This window comes from Dasypus novemcinctus, chromosome 6, assembly GCF_030445035.2.
Source record: "Dasypus novemcinctus isolate mDasNov1 chromosome 6, mDasNov1.1.hap2, whole genome shotgun sequence".
Classification (NCBI taxonomy): Eukaryota; Metazoa; Chordata; class Mammalia; order Cingulata; family Dasypodidae; genus Dasypus; species Dasypus novemcinctus.
In genome coordinates this window covers 15,356,257-15,369,840 of record NC_080678.1, presented here as the reverse complement: position 1 = coordinate 15,369,840, position 13,584 = coordinate 15,356,257, and positions in this window count along the sequence as shown.

The window sequence follows — 13,584 nt, the reverse complement described above, 5'->3', positions numbered from 1 at the left end:
GCTTGATTTCCAGAGGTTTGGAATTTCCAGAATCAGTTTCTGTTTTCTTTGTGCCTGACAGTTCAGTCCTCAGTGTATCTCTCTTGTTTAGCATTTTGCTATAAGCTGCAAGCAGAAGTCAATTACATTCTCCAGGTTTACTTTGGGAATTTCTTCAGCTAAATACCCAGGCTCACCATTTTCAATCTGCCTTCCATAAAACACAGGAGTTAATCTTGTTAAGTTCTCTGCAACTTTAAAACACAGATCACCTTTCCTCCAGTTTCCAATAATAGTTTCATCATTTACTTCTAAGGCATCATAAAAAGTCTCTTTAGCATCCATATTGCTATCAACAGTCTCTTCAAAGTGTTCTAGGCCTTTTCCATCAAGCATCCCACAATTCCTCCAAAAAATACCCCTTACCCATTTATAAAACATTCCAACATTTTGGCAATTGCAAAAGCACTTCCCCGCTCCTTGGTACCAAATTCTGTATTAGTCAGCCAAAGGGGTGCTGATGCAAAATACCAGAAATCGGTTGGTTTTTATAAAGGGTATTTATTTGGGGTAGGAGCTTACAGATACCAGGCCATAAAGCATAAGTTATTTCCCTCACCAAAGTCTATTTTCATGCGTTAGAGCAAGATGACTGCCGGCTTCTGCAAGGGTTCAGGCTTCCTGGGTTCTTCTGGACTCAGTGCTTCTATTTTCTCCACAAGGTCAGCTGTAGACTATCAGACGAATAACTCTGATTCTCTCCCTGGGGTTCCGGCTTTAGCATCAAATTCCAACATCTGAACTCCAACATTAAAAGCCCTCAACTCTGTTCTTCTCCATGCCTTTTATCTGTGAGTTCCCACCTACCAGGTGGTGGGGACTCAACGCCCTAATCATAACTCAGTCATGCCCAGGTACAGACCAGATTATTTGGAATTCATAACCATATCAAACTGCTACACCCCTGTTTATGGTTAGTCTAGAGTAACCCCACCCTTGTGTGTACCTGCTATTGTGATGGTACCCACTCCACTCTCATCTGAATCCATAAAATTCCTAAGCTCCTCAAAATCAGGAAGGCAGATTTAGGGCCTGTAGACCACTGTTCTTTGCTTTCACAACCAAATAAATTCTGTCTTTGAAACCCTGGTATCTTGGGAATTGGCCTTTTTATTTATTTGTTTATTTAATATAAAACATTGAGTTATAATATTTCCTTTATTCCCCTAGCACTGCATTGAATGTCTTTTCATACACATCCATAGGGAATTGATCTTTAAAGTGCTTTGGGAGGAAAGAACCTTCTTTTGCTCGGTATCACTGTTGGACAACTATGTAGAGAGGCCAGAGGCAGTGGAGAAACCATCTAGCACCAGGGCAGGCAGAACCCTCAGCTGTTTCCATATTGTTTCATTAACTCATGCATCCAACAAGTTACCGCAGGCCAGCTCTGATTTGGCCCCTACAGATTTGGCAGGAATCTGGAGTTCCGGAAAGTCCCTCCTGAGAGGGTGGCAGTGGAAGTAGGCCTTGAGGAATGAGTAGGATTTGGGTTGGTAGAGATGAAGGGGTGGTGGGGAGGGTGTCCCAAGTGGGAGCAACAGCAGTGCCCTGGCCTGGGGAGGGGGATGGGCACAAGGGATTCCTCAGGAGGTAGCCTGGAGGCGTGTAGCTGTCCCCAAAGTGTGACCTGCTCATTCCCTGGTGTGCGTGAGATGGTTTTAGGTGGTACAAGTGTGAGCATTTTTAAAATTTGAATATTGTTACATTTTGTATCCTTATTGGAAAAAATAACTAGATCATCAATCCAAGGAATGGTTGAATCCTTTGGCATAGGGCTGATTTTTTGTTGTTGTGAGTCAATTTAAGTAAAAATACTAGATAAATAATTCTACAGATTGTACATGATGTTGGCAAAAAAGTGTGAACACCATCCCATGGGACTAAATCCTGGCATAGTGAACAGCATGTGGGCTGCAAATCTTGGACTCTAGTTCCATCTCAGCCTTGAACTTGCTTAGTGACCTTGAATAAGGTTGTTCCCCTTTTGAGGCCTCAGTTTCCTCCCTGCAAAATGGGAGGCTGGCCTTGATCAGAGGCTCAGGAAGTCCATGGACTCCCAGAAATTGTCCTCACAATGCCATCTGTATGTGCAGCTCTCTGGGGGAAAGATTGTCCTCTTCAGAGCTTCAGAGGCTGTCCTGTTTAAGCTCCTGTTCTGGTTAGCCTTGGCTATTGCTCAGGAGTCCAGATTGGAATGACTTCTTTATTTCAACTTTGTATTTTGAAATAATTTCAAACTTATAGGACAGTTGCAAAAATACTACAAATCTCATACAGAGAACACCAACATAACCCAGCTCTCAGATACCCAGACTCACCAATTTTAACATTTTGCCACCTTCATTTTATCATTCTGTCTGTCTATCTCTCTCTCTCTCTCTCTCTCTCTCTCTCTCTCTCTCTATCTATCTATCTACCCACTTACCTTCTGAAAGTTTGAGAGCAGGCTTCACACATCATACCACTTGAACATGTAATATTTCTAGGCACATTCCTATGAACAAGGATATCTACTTAATGTTGACATAAAGCTTCCATTGTATGTTCCAATTTTTTCTTAAGTCCTGTTTTATTTCACTAGGCTGCTCAAAGCAGATACCATGAACTGGGTTGACTTCAAACAATGGGAATTTGTTAGCTTAAATTTGAGGCCATGAGAATGTCCAAATCAAGGTATCATCAGGGTGACACTTTCTTCCTGAAGATTGGCTGCCAGTGATCCTTGGCTCCTCTGCCACATGGCAAGGCACATGGTGGCATCTGCTGGTCTCTCACTTCTCTCTGGGTTTTGTTGATTTAGCATCTTGCTTCTGTGGTGGTCTCTCTCTCTCTCTCTCTCTCTCTCTCTCTCTCCGTTCCTTTTACAAAAGATTCCATTTAAGAGGACTAAGACCCATCCCGAATGAGGTGGGGCACACTTTAACAGAAATAGCCTCACAAAAAGTTTAAAATGACTTTACATGCCATTGTAATCCAATCCCATGGAATGGATTAGATTTAAGAACATGTTTTTCTGGGGTACATAGAGTTTCAAACTACATGTCCGAATAATATCCTTTTTCATACAACTTCTTGATATAAATATCTGTTTGCAAAAGGGGCCCCAACAAGCAGTCTTCCAAACCCAGACCCTCCTACTTCCCTGAGGATCTCAAGCTACAGGGAGCACCATTTGGCTTCTTGCTGCCAGGCATAAGGCAGTGAACCCAGGGAACCCTATTTGCAAACCTTGTCTACTGGGCCAGTTTTCTTAGATATGTGCCTAAGTTTTAGAGCAGCAGTTCTCAACTTTGGCTGCCCAGTGGAGTCACCTCAGGAGTTCTGAAGATAATTGATGTTTGTGTCTCACTCTTGGACATATGATATAATTGATATGATATCATCAGGATTTTGCAAAGCTCCTTGGATGAATCTAGCAGGCAGCCAAGGTCAAGAACCTTTGTCTGACCCAGGCAGGCAGAAGCAGATGAGTCTGCTCTCGCGGCAGTGCACTCCTCTCTTTTTATAGCTATACTTCCCTTCACCTCCAGGGGGAGCTCCTCCCTTCCCCATTGAGGGCTCCTCACTCAGCAGTACTTCCTAGGACCATCTCCCAAGGTCATCTTTGGGGCTCACCCCCGCACTTCTAGGCACCCTTGCAAGATGGCATTGTGGAACTAGCTAAGGTCTAAGCCGGGATGGTACCTGCGCCGCTACACTGCCCCCTCCCACAGCAGACAGCACTAACGGAACACAGCATTTCCTCTGTAGATGCTGCCTCCCATTCTTAGCCGAGCTCCGGGCAGGTCCATGGCCTTGGCGGGTGGGATGAAGCTCTGCCATCTCCACCTGAGCTGGCCATCCTACTTCCAAGCATCCATCCTGTTTGGAGACACAGGCTATTGGTTGAGTTTCTGAGCATCCTCCCCTCCTCCCCAGAATGCACTGTGATAGTAAAACACGAAAAAGGATGGGAGTGCCTTGGTTGCAAGACCTCTGTGCCTCCTCCTGGGGAACATGTGAGCCTGCTGTGGTCACCTGGGATCAGAAGAGGGGTCAGGTGTTGGTGCTGACAAAGCTCCACCTACATTTGGGGCGCCCCAGCAGGCAGGCCCTGCAGGCTTCTCTGCCATGGTGCAGGGAAGGACCGTGGGGGGCGGGGTGGGTGGGCGTTTTGTCTGCAGCTGCATTCAGGGCAGGTGACAGTAATAATAGGAATGCCCTGTAATAGTGACATGAACTCATGTAGTGTACAAGACATGGGAGAGCCCCAGCAAGCACTGTTGCTGAGAATATGTGCCAAGCAAGGTACACAGCACCTCCCAATTGCTTATTTAGTCCTCCCAATTACTAAGGAATAGAAACTAGTATCCCATTTTCTAAGTGAGAAAACTAAGGGTCAGAGAGGTTGAATAAGTCGCCCGTGGCCTCGGAGCTAGTAGGTGGCAAAGGCGGGTCTGATCCCAGCCACCTGGATCCAGCATCTACGCTGCTCTCCACCTGCTTTCCCACCTAGTGCCACTATCTAGTTACTGTTCTCCATGGACCAGTCAAGGTCATGGCCATGGGAGGTTTAACAGTTACCCGTCTGTGGATACCTGAGAGACTCTCTGGGGCAGTGCATGCCACCTCGGGGATGAAGGGGTGTTGGTGATGGCGAGCTGGTAGTCCCCACTCGCTGTCACCCCCCTCCTCTCTCCAGAGGGTCTTTCTCATGCATTATCTGCTCTGACGCAGCCACGTTCCCCTCAGATGTGTCCCCAAATGGCTTCCCCGAATCACTGCCCAGTGAGCTTGGCTGGGGCCGGTTGTCCCTGAGCCCCTCACTCTCTCAGATAACAGGCTCCTCTCTCGTTTTGAGGCCCTGGCAAATGTTCGGGGGCTGGGGGAACAATGTCATATAGTCACGGCATACAGAAAGGAGACTGGCTGCCAAACCCGAAGCCAGCCCTTGGGAAACTAGCCAACCCACGTGCTGGAAATGCACCCTCAGGATGGGCCTTGCCGGGGTGCCGGGGAGTGTTCTGCCGGGAGCTAAGTGGCCCACGGCCTCTTGTCTGCGCCGTCCTGCATCGGGGCCGGCCTGTGACTCACTCCGGCCTCCTCGGGAGCCGCGGGCCTCTGAGGCTTCCATCAAAATGTGGTGGAGCGTGCGCAGAAGCCTTCCTGCTGGCAGGCAGGAACTTCCAAAGCGATTGCTTTCACATGTTGAAAATGCTGTTGAAAAAAACTTTAAAAAATGAGCTCAGACTCTTCGTGAAATGGTTTTCTCTTAAATGTGCCTCGCTGGGTCAGGTAAGCTTTTCGTTGTTCTTTTTTTGTTATTTTTTGAGTAAAATGCTCAGGTAGGCTTTTGGACACATCCGACCCTCCTCCTCGTCCACCACCTTTGTCATCTCCAGCCACTGGGAGAGAGGGGCTGTATGTGCATTGCTTCGCCATCACCTTGGGGGGTTCCCCTTCTCACGGGTGAGGATCTTGAACCGTTGAGTCACCAGCCTGACCTCTCCCAGCAAGGAGGAAGGTGGCGCCGAGGGGGTGGAGCTCAGGGCGCGACTGTGGCGCTCTTTCTCTCAGCCGCAAGGCATCCTGCCCTTTGATGCCCGCTGGCCCGGTTGGTCCTCCTGCCACAGTGTCAGTGGTCGGTTTGTGTCTTCTTTTCCTAGCGCTGCTGTATCCAAGCACCAGTGCGGGACGGCCTGAGTGTGTTGTCTCAGGGCTCGGGAGGCCAGAGGTCCGAGGCCAGGGTTCAGCGGGACTGGGCGCCCTCCGACGGCTCGGGGAAGACGCCCACCTCCCCTCTTCCAGCTCTGGTGCTTTGCTGGCCGTCCTCAGCCTTCCTCATCTTGTAGACGGACGTGCCGCTTTAACCTCTGCCCCCACTGTCACGTGGCCATTTCTGTCTCTTCTCCCTTCTTACAATGACATCAGTCATATTGGACCAGGGCCCATTCTGGTCCAGTTTGGCCTTATCATAACTAATCACATCTTCAAAGACTCTTTCCACAGGGCTGGGGGTGTCTGTAGGGTGGACACGATTCAACTCCTAATGATTTTGAAGGGCTGTCAAGTTCAAACCAGGGTTCAAGGGCATCACCCCCCAGGAAAGGCCACGAATGCCACGGGCCCATCTCACAGATTGCCCAGGCCCCCTCCCTTCCTCCCAGACATCTGCCTGTCCTTGTGTCTTTTCCACTGAATTCTCTGCTGATGAGTCATTACATCGGGAACACAAAGTCTGAAAAGACACCCTGGGTGAAAAATTGGCTTCAGCGTTAATGGCCTTGCATAGATATTGAGCACAAAGTGCTGAGCATAAGGAACATGCACTAGAAATCTCAAGGAATAGAGAGGCCAGAAGGCATTTGTGTGGGACACAAACTCCTCAGTAACCCCCCAGCCAGGCTCCTCAATTTGAACTATTTTCCAGTTTATTACCCTTGCTCTTTCCTTCATAAAGTAATTGCACTGACGGGTTAAAAACTAAAATTGGAGAGAGAAAGGCAGTGTCCATATGAACATATTTGGGCAGCTTGCTCATACCAATGGAAGCAGATCACAGTGGATGGAGGTTTCCAGAGAACTTGCTCTCCAGATGCGGGGATGGAGACGAGGGGCTTGTCCAATCGGTTCCTTTGTCATGCACCCACTTACATGTACTTTTAGGGGCGCTGGTTTTGTGTCCAGTGCTGTGTCAAGGGCTTTACAACCGTCACCCCACTTAACCCTTCCAGCGCTGTACTCAAGGTCATCACCCCTCCCCTGCCTTTACAGAGAAGAAAACAGAAACCTGGAGCTAAGGCGAGTCTCCTTGTTCGATGACACTTGGAACTCAAGTCAGAGCGGAGCCGGGCCCCAGGCTGTCCCCAGGGCCCTGTGCTGGACCTCTCTGCAGCGGCCACGGCACACCCTGCTGGATGGCCTGGGTGTCCGCTGAGGGGTGACTGGACCTCGTGACAGTCCAGGGAGTTGGCCAAGGAGGTCTCGGGCTGCTCTGCTCTGATCACCACGGAGCGCGAGGGAAGGCTCCCTGGAGAGGCAAGGGAGGGCCGACCGTCAGCAGGCAGGCCGGGGGCTTGTTCCAGCTGCCACTGTGTGAGCTGGGCCAGCCCGGGCCACCCGCCTCCCCACCCCACCCCTCGCTCTGCCCCAGCGCGCAGCCTCTTGGGTTCCGTGTCCGCGCCAGGCGCCTTTGTTTGTTCTTAGTTTATCCTTTGTTCTTCCCGCTAAAACATAAGCAGGGCGGACTCTGCGGGGGCCCATGGTAGGTCAAGAATGAGGAGCAAGGAAAACTGAGCGGCCCTCGGTGTCCTGCCTGGGCTGCGGGAGCCCCTGCCGCCCCCAGCTTTGTGCGTTTTGAGGGGGGCCCGACGGCGTCGCCACCTTTCCAGGCAGCCAGTGACTTGTGTCAGGGGATATCACCAAGGACGGTAATGATGCTTTTAGCTCTCGTTTGGACGGTTCTTCTCCTCTCCTGCTGCATCTGTTGTCCCTGGTTCTCTTTATGTTCTAGGTATTTCTTCTGTTTTTGAAGATTAGCCGGATTTGCTCTCCCTGCAGAATGCAAATTCCCAGGATGTGGCCCCATTCAAACGACCATTTCCTTGTTCCTAGGCACACACCTGCTCTGAGGGACCCCTGAATCATGGTCGAGAGCTGGTTAAAAGCAAGGAATCCTTGGCCCTGCTCACGCCTGGGAACCTGCATTTTGCCAGGCAGCCCAGGGGATCCAGAGGTCCCAGCATGGGAACCTCTGGCTGGGGAGAGCTGATCGGCTTCCATCTGATGCTGGGAACTGAGGAGACAAGCCAATCTTCTCCAGGGGCCCAACTGCCAGGCTGAGAACGTTGGTTTGCCACCATTTCTGCCTTCCTCAGAGGTGCTCCCACCCCAGGCCCCAAGGCTCTTTGTCCCCTGGTACTCTCTCCAGCTCCGGTGAGTCACTCACCTTGGAGGGAGCGCTGAGCAATGCACCGCCTCCCTGGACGTGCTGGTTGTTACACGTTGGAGCTGCCAGGCCGTGAATGGGGGCAGAGGACGGGGCCATGGGAAGAGGAGGGTCAGGCAAGATTGGTGGTTCAAGTCCAGGCTGAGGCAGAGGCAGGGCCACGGGCTGTGGGGGCTCCCAGCAGACCTGGGCCAGAATCCCCCCACTGCCGGGTGTGCAGCCTGGGGATCTGCATTTTAACCAGGTCTCAGATGATGCCGAGAAAATGATTGAATCTCTCGGTGTCCCACTATGTTTCTGTCTCTCACTGTCAAACACCTGTGATGCAGTCAATCAGATCTTATGCATTGTTCGCCCTTTGTTATATTCACTTTTTTGTAAGTAAAAAAGAAAGACCTTACAGATATGTCTGAAGTTCCCTTTGACTACCCCTGCCCAACGCCATCCTTCTCACCCCCTCACTTCACGGGCAACCACGGTCATTTAATTGGTGTGTCTTTCTCCATACATTTACATACTACAACTATATCCATGGCAATATGCATTGTTTTATGTGGGCTTTGAGAATTTCATAAACGATAGCACTGTATTATCCTACAACTTTCTTTTTCACTTGGACTTTGTGTTTGAGATCTATCCCTGTTGATGTATCAATATATCTACATCTCTATCAATACCTGTATGTACACACTCGCATAGAATTTTTCTGTTTCCTGTTGATGGGCTGTTCGTTTGGTGGGGTTCAAGTTAATGGGGATCATTCTACCTTTCTCGTGCATTGTTGTGGCACCTGCACGAGTGTGTACAAGTGAAAGCACCAAACATGACATTTGGCTGCAGAACCTGATCGGGACATACACAGGGAGTGGTTTTCTAGCCCTCAGGAATGGGGAAACCACTCTCCTCAAAGGCAGCTCAATCTTAGATGGAGAAAAACATCTCTCTTGGTAAGTTCTGCCTTATGGCAGAACGGTTAGCCCCAGTTCTGCCTGTTGAGGTCACACAGAGCCCATCCAATCCCTCTTTGATACCACAGTAGGTCACACATTTAAAAAGCAGCCATTATATGCATCCCCACTCCTGACACCCAAATCACAAGGAAAGTGCAACGGGCGTCCAGACCGCCATTTTCTATAGGGCATCCCTGCTTCCTGGCACAGCTGATTGAACCAGGCCAATGGAAGCCCTGAGAAGTGGTTGAAGCCCCCATACCCTTCCTTCTCCAGTCTCCAAGTCACCATTGCCTGTGGACCCCCATTCTTTGATGTAGACGATAATTTCTCAACATATATAAATTGCCATTCAAGCACAGTGTAAAACATTCCTTTCCAACTAGTCGACCTTTTAGGTTGGAACTAAGAGATTCTAGGCTCAGGGTTTTTGGTCTCTTAAAAGGAGCAGATGCAAATTTGAGCACTATTGGCAACCTGAGATTTCCATGAGAAGCAGATAAAACCCAGCAAGAGAGGGGGTGAAAAAGGAATGTGGACAAGCAGGGAAGAGAGACATGGAAGAAGTGGCCTGAAAGGAGATGAGAGGGGGAAGGGGAGGGTTCAGAGGGGGTCCAAGTCTTGGTCCCTACCCACTGCTGTGATTGGCTGCATGCCAGCTCTTGGGGACAAGACACCCTGAATGCACATAATGAATTTTCCTTTTTGCTTAAGCCATTTCTGGCTAAGTTTCTGTTACTTGCAACCACAAGAGTCTTGGTTCATTAAAATGTAGAACCAACTCTTTTGCTAAAAGTGGCTATCTGACACTTTCCAGAGCCATGCCTGCTTTCCCACACTCTCCTCCCTACCCAACCATGACCTCTTTTCTGCTGTCCTCAAATATCCCCTTTTGCAATGTGAAACACTTCTCTGTGTCCTTGGAAGGCAGTAGGGCACAACACTGGAATCAATAAAATGTAGGAGCAGAAAGGACACTCAACTGGAAGTTCACACAGGACTAAGTCAACTCTTATTAAGAGTCACTTCAGGTTCTGCTAGGGAACCTATTCTGCCACTTCATCTGTAACTGATCTTGCACATTCTATAACTGGGAGGACTTCCCAGGCCAAGGCTTCAGGAGATATGCTTCCACCAATTACATTCACTTGCTGGAAAAGCTCTGTTACCTGAGAATGAAATCCACCCAGCCCCACCTCTGGCTGTCCAAGTGTGACTCCTGGTAAAGCTTTGATGCTTGGGATTTTAGGCAGTGCCATTGAGCAGCTCTGCTGGGGGAAGAGGCAGGTACCTGGGTTCTGATCTGAGTTCAGTCACTTACTAACTAGGTCATCTTGGGCAGGTGAACCTTTAATTATGCTTTTGTTGTTGTTGTTTTTGTGAGAGCATTCAACTCTGCCTGTTAGTCCATCGCCATCTTCCCACAATCTTCCCTTGTTGTTAATGGGTGTAGGTAATCCCAGGGTCGCCTACCTCAAAAACGTTTTGAGAGGACAGAATGAAAAAAAAAGGTGGAAGAGTTTTTGCCAAGTAGTACTGCTAATGACAAGCTGGCTGCCATTTGCTAAGGTAAAAGTGTGATGCAGGTGTCTTATCACCCCATTTTAGGTGAGCAAAGTAAGGCTCAGATATGCTAAATTGTTCATCTAGAGATGGGCAGTGAGCAAATAGCAGAGTGGGGAGTTCGCCAGGTCTTTTGCTAACTCTCATTTCTCTTCTTTTCAGGAAGCCTTATCCCATTAGAAGGTGGCATCATGTTGACTCAGAAGTGTGGGTTTTGGTTCTTTATGACAGCACCAGTGACTCAGAGCAAGTGTAGTTTATGGCTCCGGCAGCAGGCATTGTCTGCAGCTGCCTTTGCAGATGTGGGCCTTGGCTTAACTCTCACCACAGAAGATGGTTCTTTGCTTAGGAGAAATCTTGGTGGCCTTCTGGGATTTGAGAGAAGAACCCCCAACTCAGGCTGAACTGGAAGGTGGAGGCAGAAGGAGGAGATGGCTGAATAGCTTTACTAAAGAAGTTGAGAGGAAGTTGGATTCCTTGGGCGGTCCTGAGAGAAGAGGTAACAGTCACAGTAAAAATGAGGGAGAGAGGAAAGAAAACCCAGAAACCTGACAGGAAATCAATGGGAAATTTTCAGAGGCTGGAAGAGCTGAATGAGGTGTTTATACTAAACTGAAATTCTTTCTCTTCTGTGCTGTAACTTTCAGTTTTTGGTAAAAGTTTGCTTGTGAAAGCTTTAGGTCAAGGTCTGGCAGAGAAGAGTGAAAAGTTGAGGAGACAAGACCATGGAGAAACCAACTGAAGAGTTTAGTGGGTGAAGGAAAGTGGAACCAAGGTGACTTAGAGGCTATGAGTTGCCATACAATCAGAGAAATCATGGGGATTGTGCCGATGCTCTCAGGAGGTGGGATGAAACTTCAGTATTTTATAATGAAATATTAAAGGCCTGGGGTCTCTAGAGAGGTAAAGGGCTTGAAGCTGCATGGACACCTGGCATCTGGGTTTCTCAGCCCCTGATGAGTCGTCTCTGCTTTCCAAATTCCCTTTGATGTTCTAATTTTACCTCCATAGCATACCCAGAGAGATGTTGCATGCCTGAGCCTTTCTTGTTCCCATGGTTTTATTCTCCCCCTGAAGTAGGGTTGAGACATGCAGGGCAGGAGCTTGCAGGCTGTCTGTACTCTTCCTGGTTAGCACCAAACTCCAGACACGCTGGCTTCGCCCAGTTAGGAAGCAGTCACTGAACAGTGTGGTAGGGTCAACTGTACACCACTGGGATCCTAATCAACAGTCCCTATCAGAATTGTTTTTCTCACAAATCCTACTCAATGTTTTAAAGGAAAACTTTGTCTGAGGAAACCCGAGGAGGGAACCTTTCCCTCCTGGTTGTTGAGGACAATAGAAGGCACCTCAGGCATAGCCTAAGATGGCCGCTGCCCAGCAGCAGGCTGGTGCTGGGTTGCTATGGAATCAGCTTCCTGATTGGAACCATGGACATTTCCTTTGGTTTGACTACACCCACAATGCCTTTTTATTCTGGACAGAAATAGCCAAGTAATTTGGCAGGAGACCTTGACAACTCTATGTGGAACTTAGAACTTCTGGGAAGTGGAATAGTATCTCGAGATGTTTGCTTAGTCAATGTTGGAACTGCATTTTTCAGTGTCAGTTTCTCTTTCCCTAGGTCCTTTCAGCCTTGAAGGGAACAGTCTGTAATGAAGAGCTAACCTGGGCATTATCTCTGATTCTTACAAAGAACCTCTGTCTTTTAGTCACAAGGCACTCTTACCATGTTGTGGTATCTTTTTAATCCTCACAATAACCCTAGGAAATATTATTATTATATTAATCTACATATAAGGAAATGGAGGCTTTAGGACTGCTTGACTAAAAACTTGTGCTCTTATATACCACCCTGGACCTATCCTCCAAGGCTTAGCTGTAATGCCATTTCTTCTAGAAAGGTGACCCTACTATTCCCACCCAAGGGGCTGCTCCCTCTCCCAACTCATTTTCTGCATCCCTGGACCTGTGCTTGTCAGGGAGGTAGGCGAAATGATGGTCCCGCAAATCTCTGGAACCTGTGAATCTGCTGCCGTATGTGGTAAAAGGGACTTCGAAGCAGGGATTAAGTTAAGTATCTTAAGATGGGGAGACGAGCCTCTTTTGTTCATGTGGGTTCAGTATAACCACAGGCATCCTTATAAGAGGAAAGCAGGAGAGACAGAAGATATGTGACTTTGGGAGCTGAGGTTTGGAATGATGCACTTGAGGAAGAAGGAGCCACAAGCCAAGGAATGCAGGTAGCCTGTAGAAACTGGGAAGGCTCGAGCTCCCAGAAGGAATGCAGCTCTTGATTTTAAGCCTGTAAGACTCATTTTGCACTTCTGAACTCCAGAAGGGTAAGATGGTACAAATGTATTGTTTGAAGCCACTAAGGTTGTGGTAATTTGTTACAGCAGCCACAGGAGACTCATACAGTGTGATTTCCTTCCCCCTAGCTGCGTCTGTCTCCCCAGCCAGGATGTAAGTTCTTGAAGTCTGAAACCATTCATTTCAGTTCTGCAGATATTTTGAGCACTTGCTGTATTTTTGAGCAGGCAATGCAGACATGAGGAAAACGTATTTTCTCCCTCAAGAAAGCCACACCTAAATTTTTGTATTTCTTGAGGCCCCAGCTCTTAATCTTGCACAAAAGATGTGACTAACAATTAGCCTGTGACTGAGTGTCTCCAGCATACAAGGGAAAAATATGTATGATAATACAAAAACAAAATGTAAATAAATTAAGTTTTAATAAATGAAACCAGAAATAGGGGTCCTCTGATTTTAAAATGAATGGGAGAGAAGAGAAAAATTTCTTAAAACTGAATTTAACTCCAAAGGACAATGAGCAAGGAGAAGGGGAGGCAGCAAGAACCCAGGAGACATGGAGGAGAGAGTTGGTAAGGGCTAGAGGGAGGAATGACTTGAAGACTAAAGAGGCCAAAGGGCTGGAAGTTTCTGGAGTGAAGACTAAAGAGGTCAAGGGGCTGGAAGTTTCTGGAGTGAAGACTAAAGAGGCCAAGGGGCTGGAAGTTCCTGGAGTAAGGGCAGCTTGGTGAATTGCTCTTATCACACCTGCCTCTAAGAGATCTAGCCTCTTATCACTGCCTTTACAAC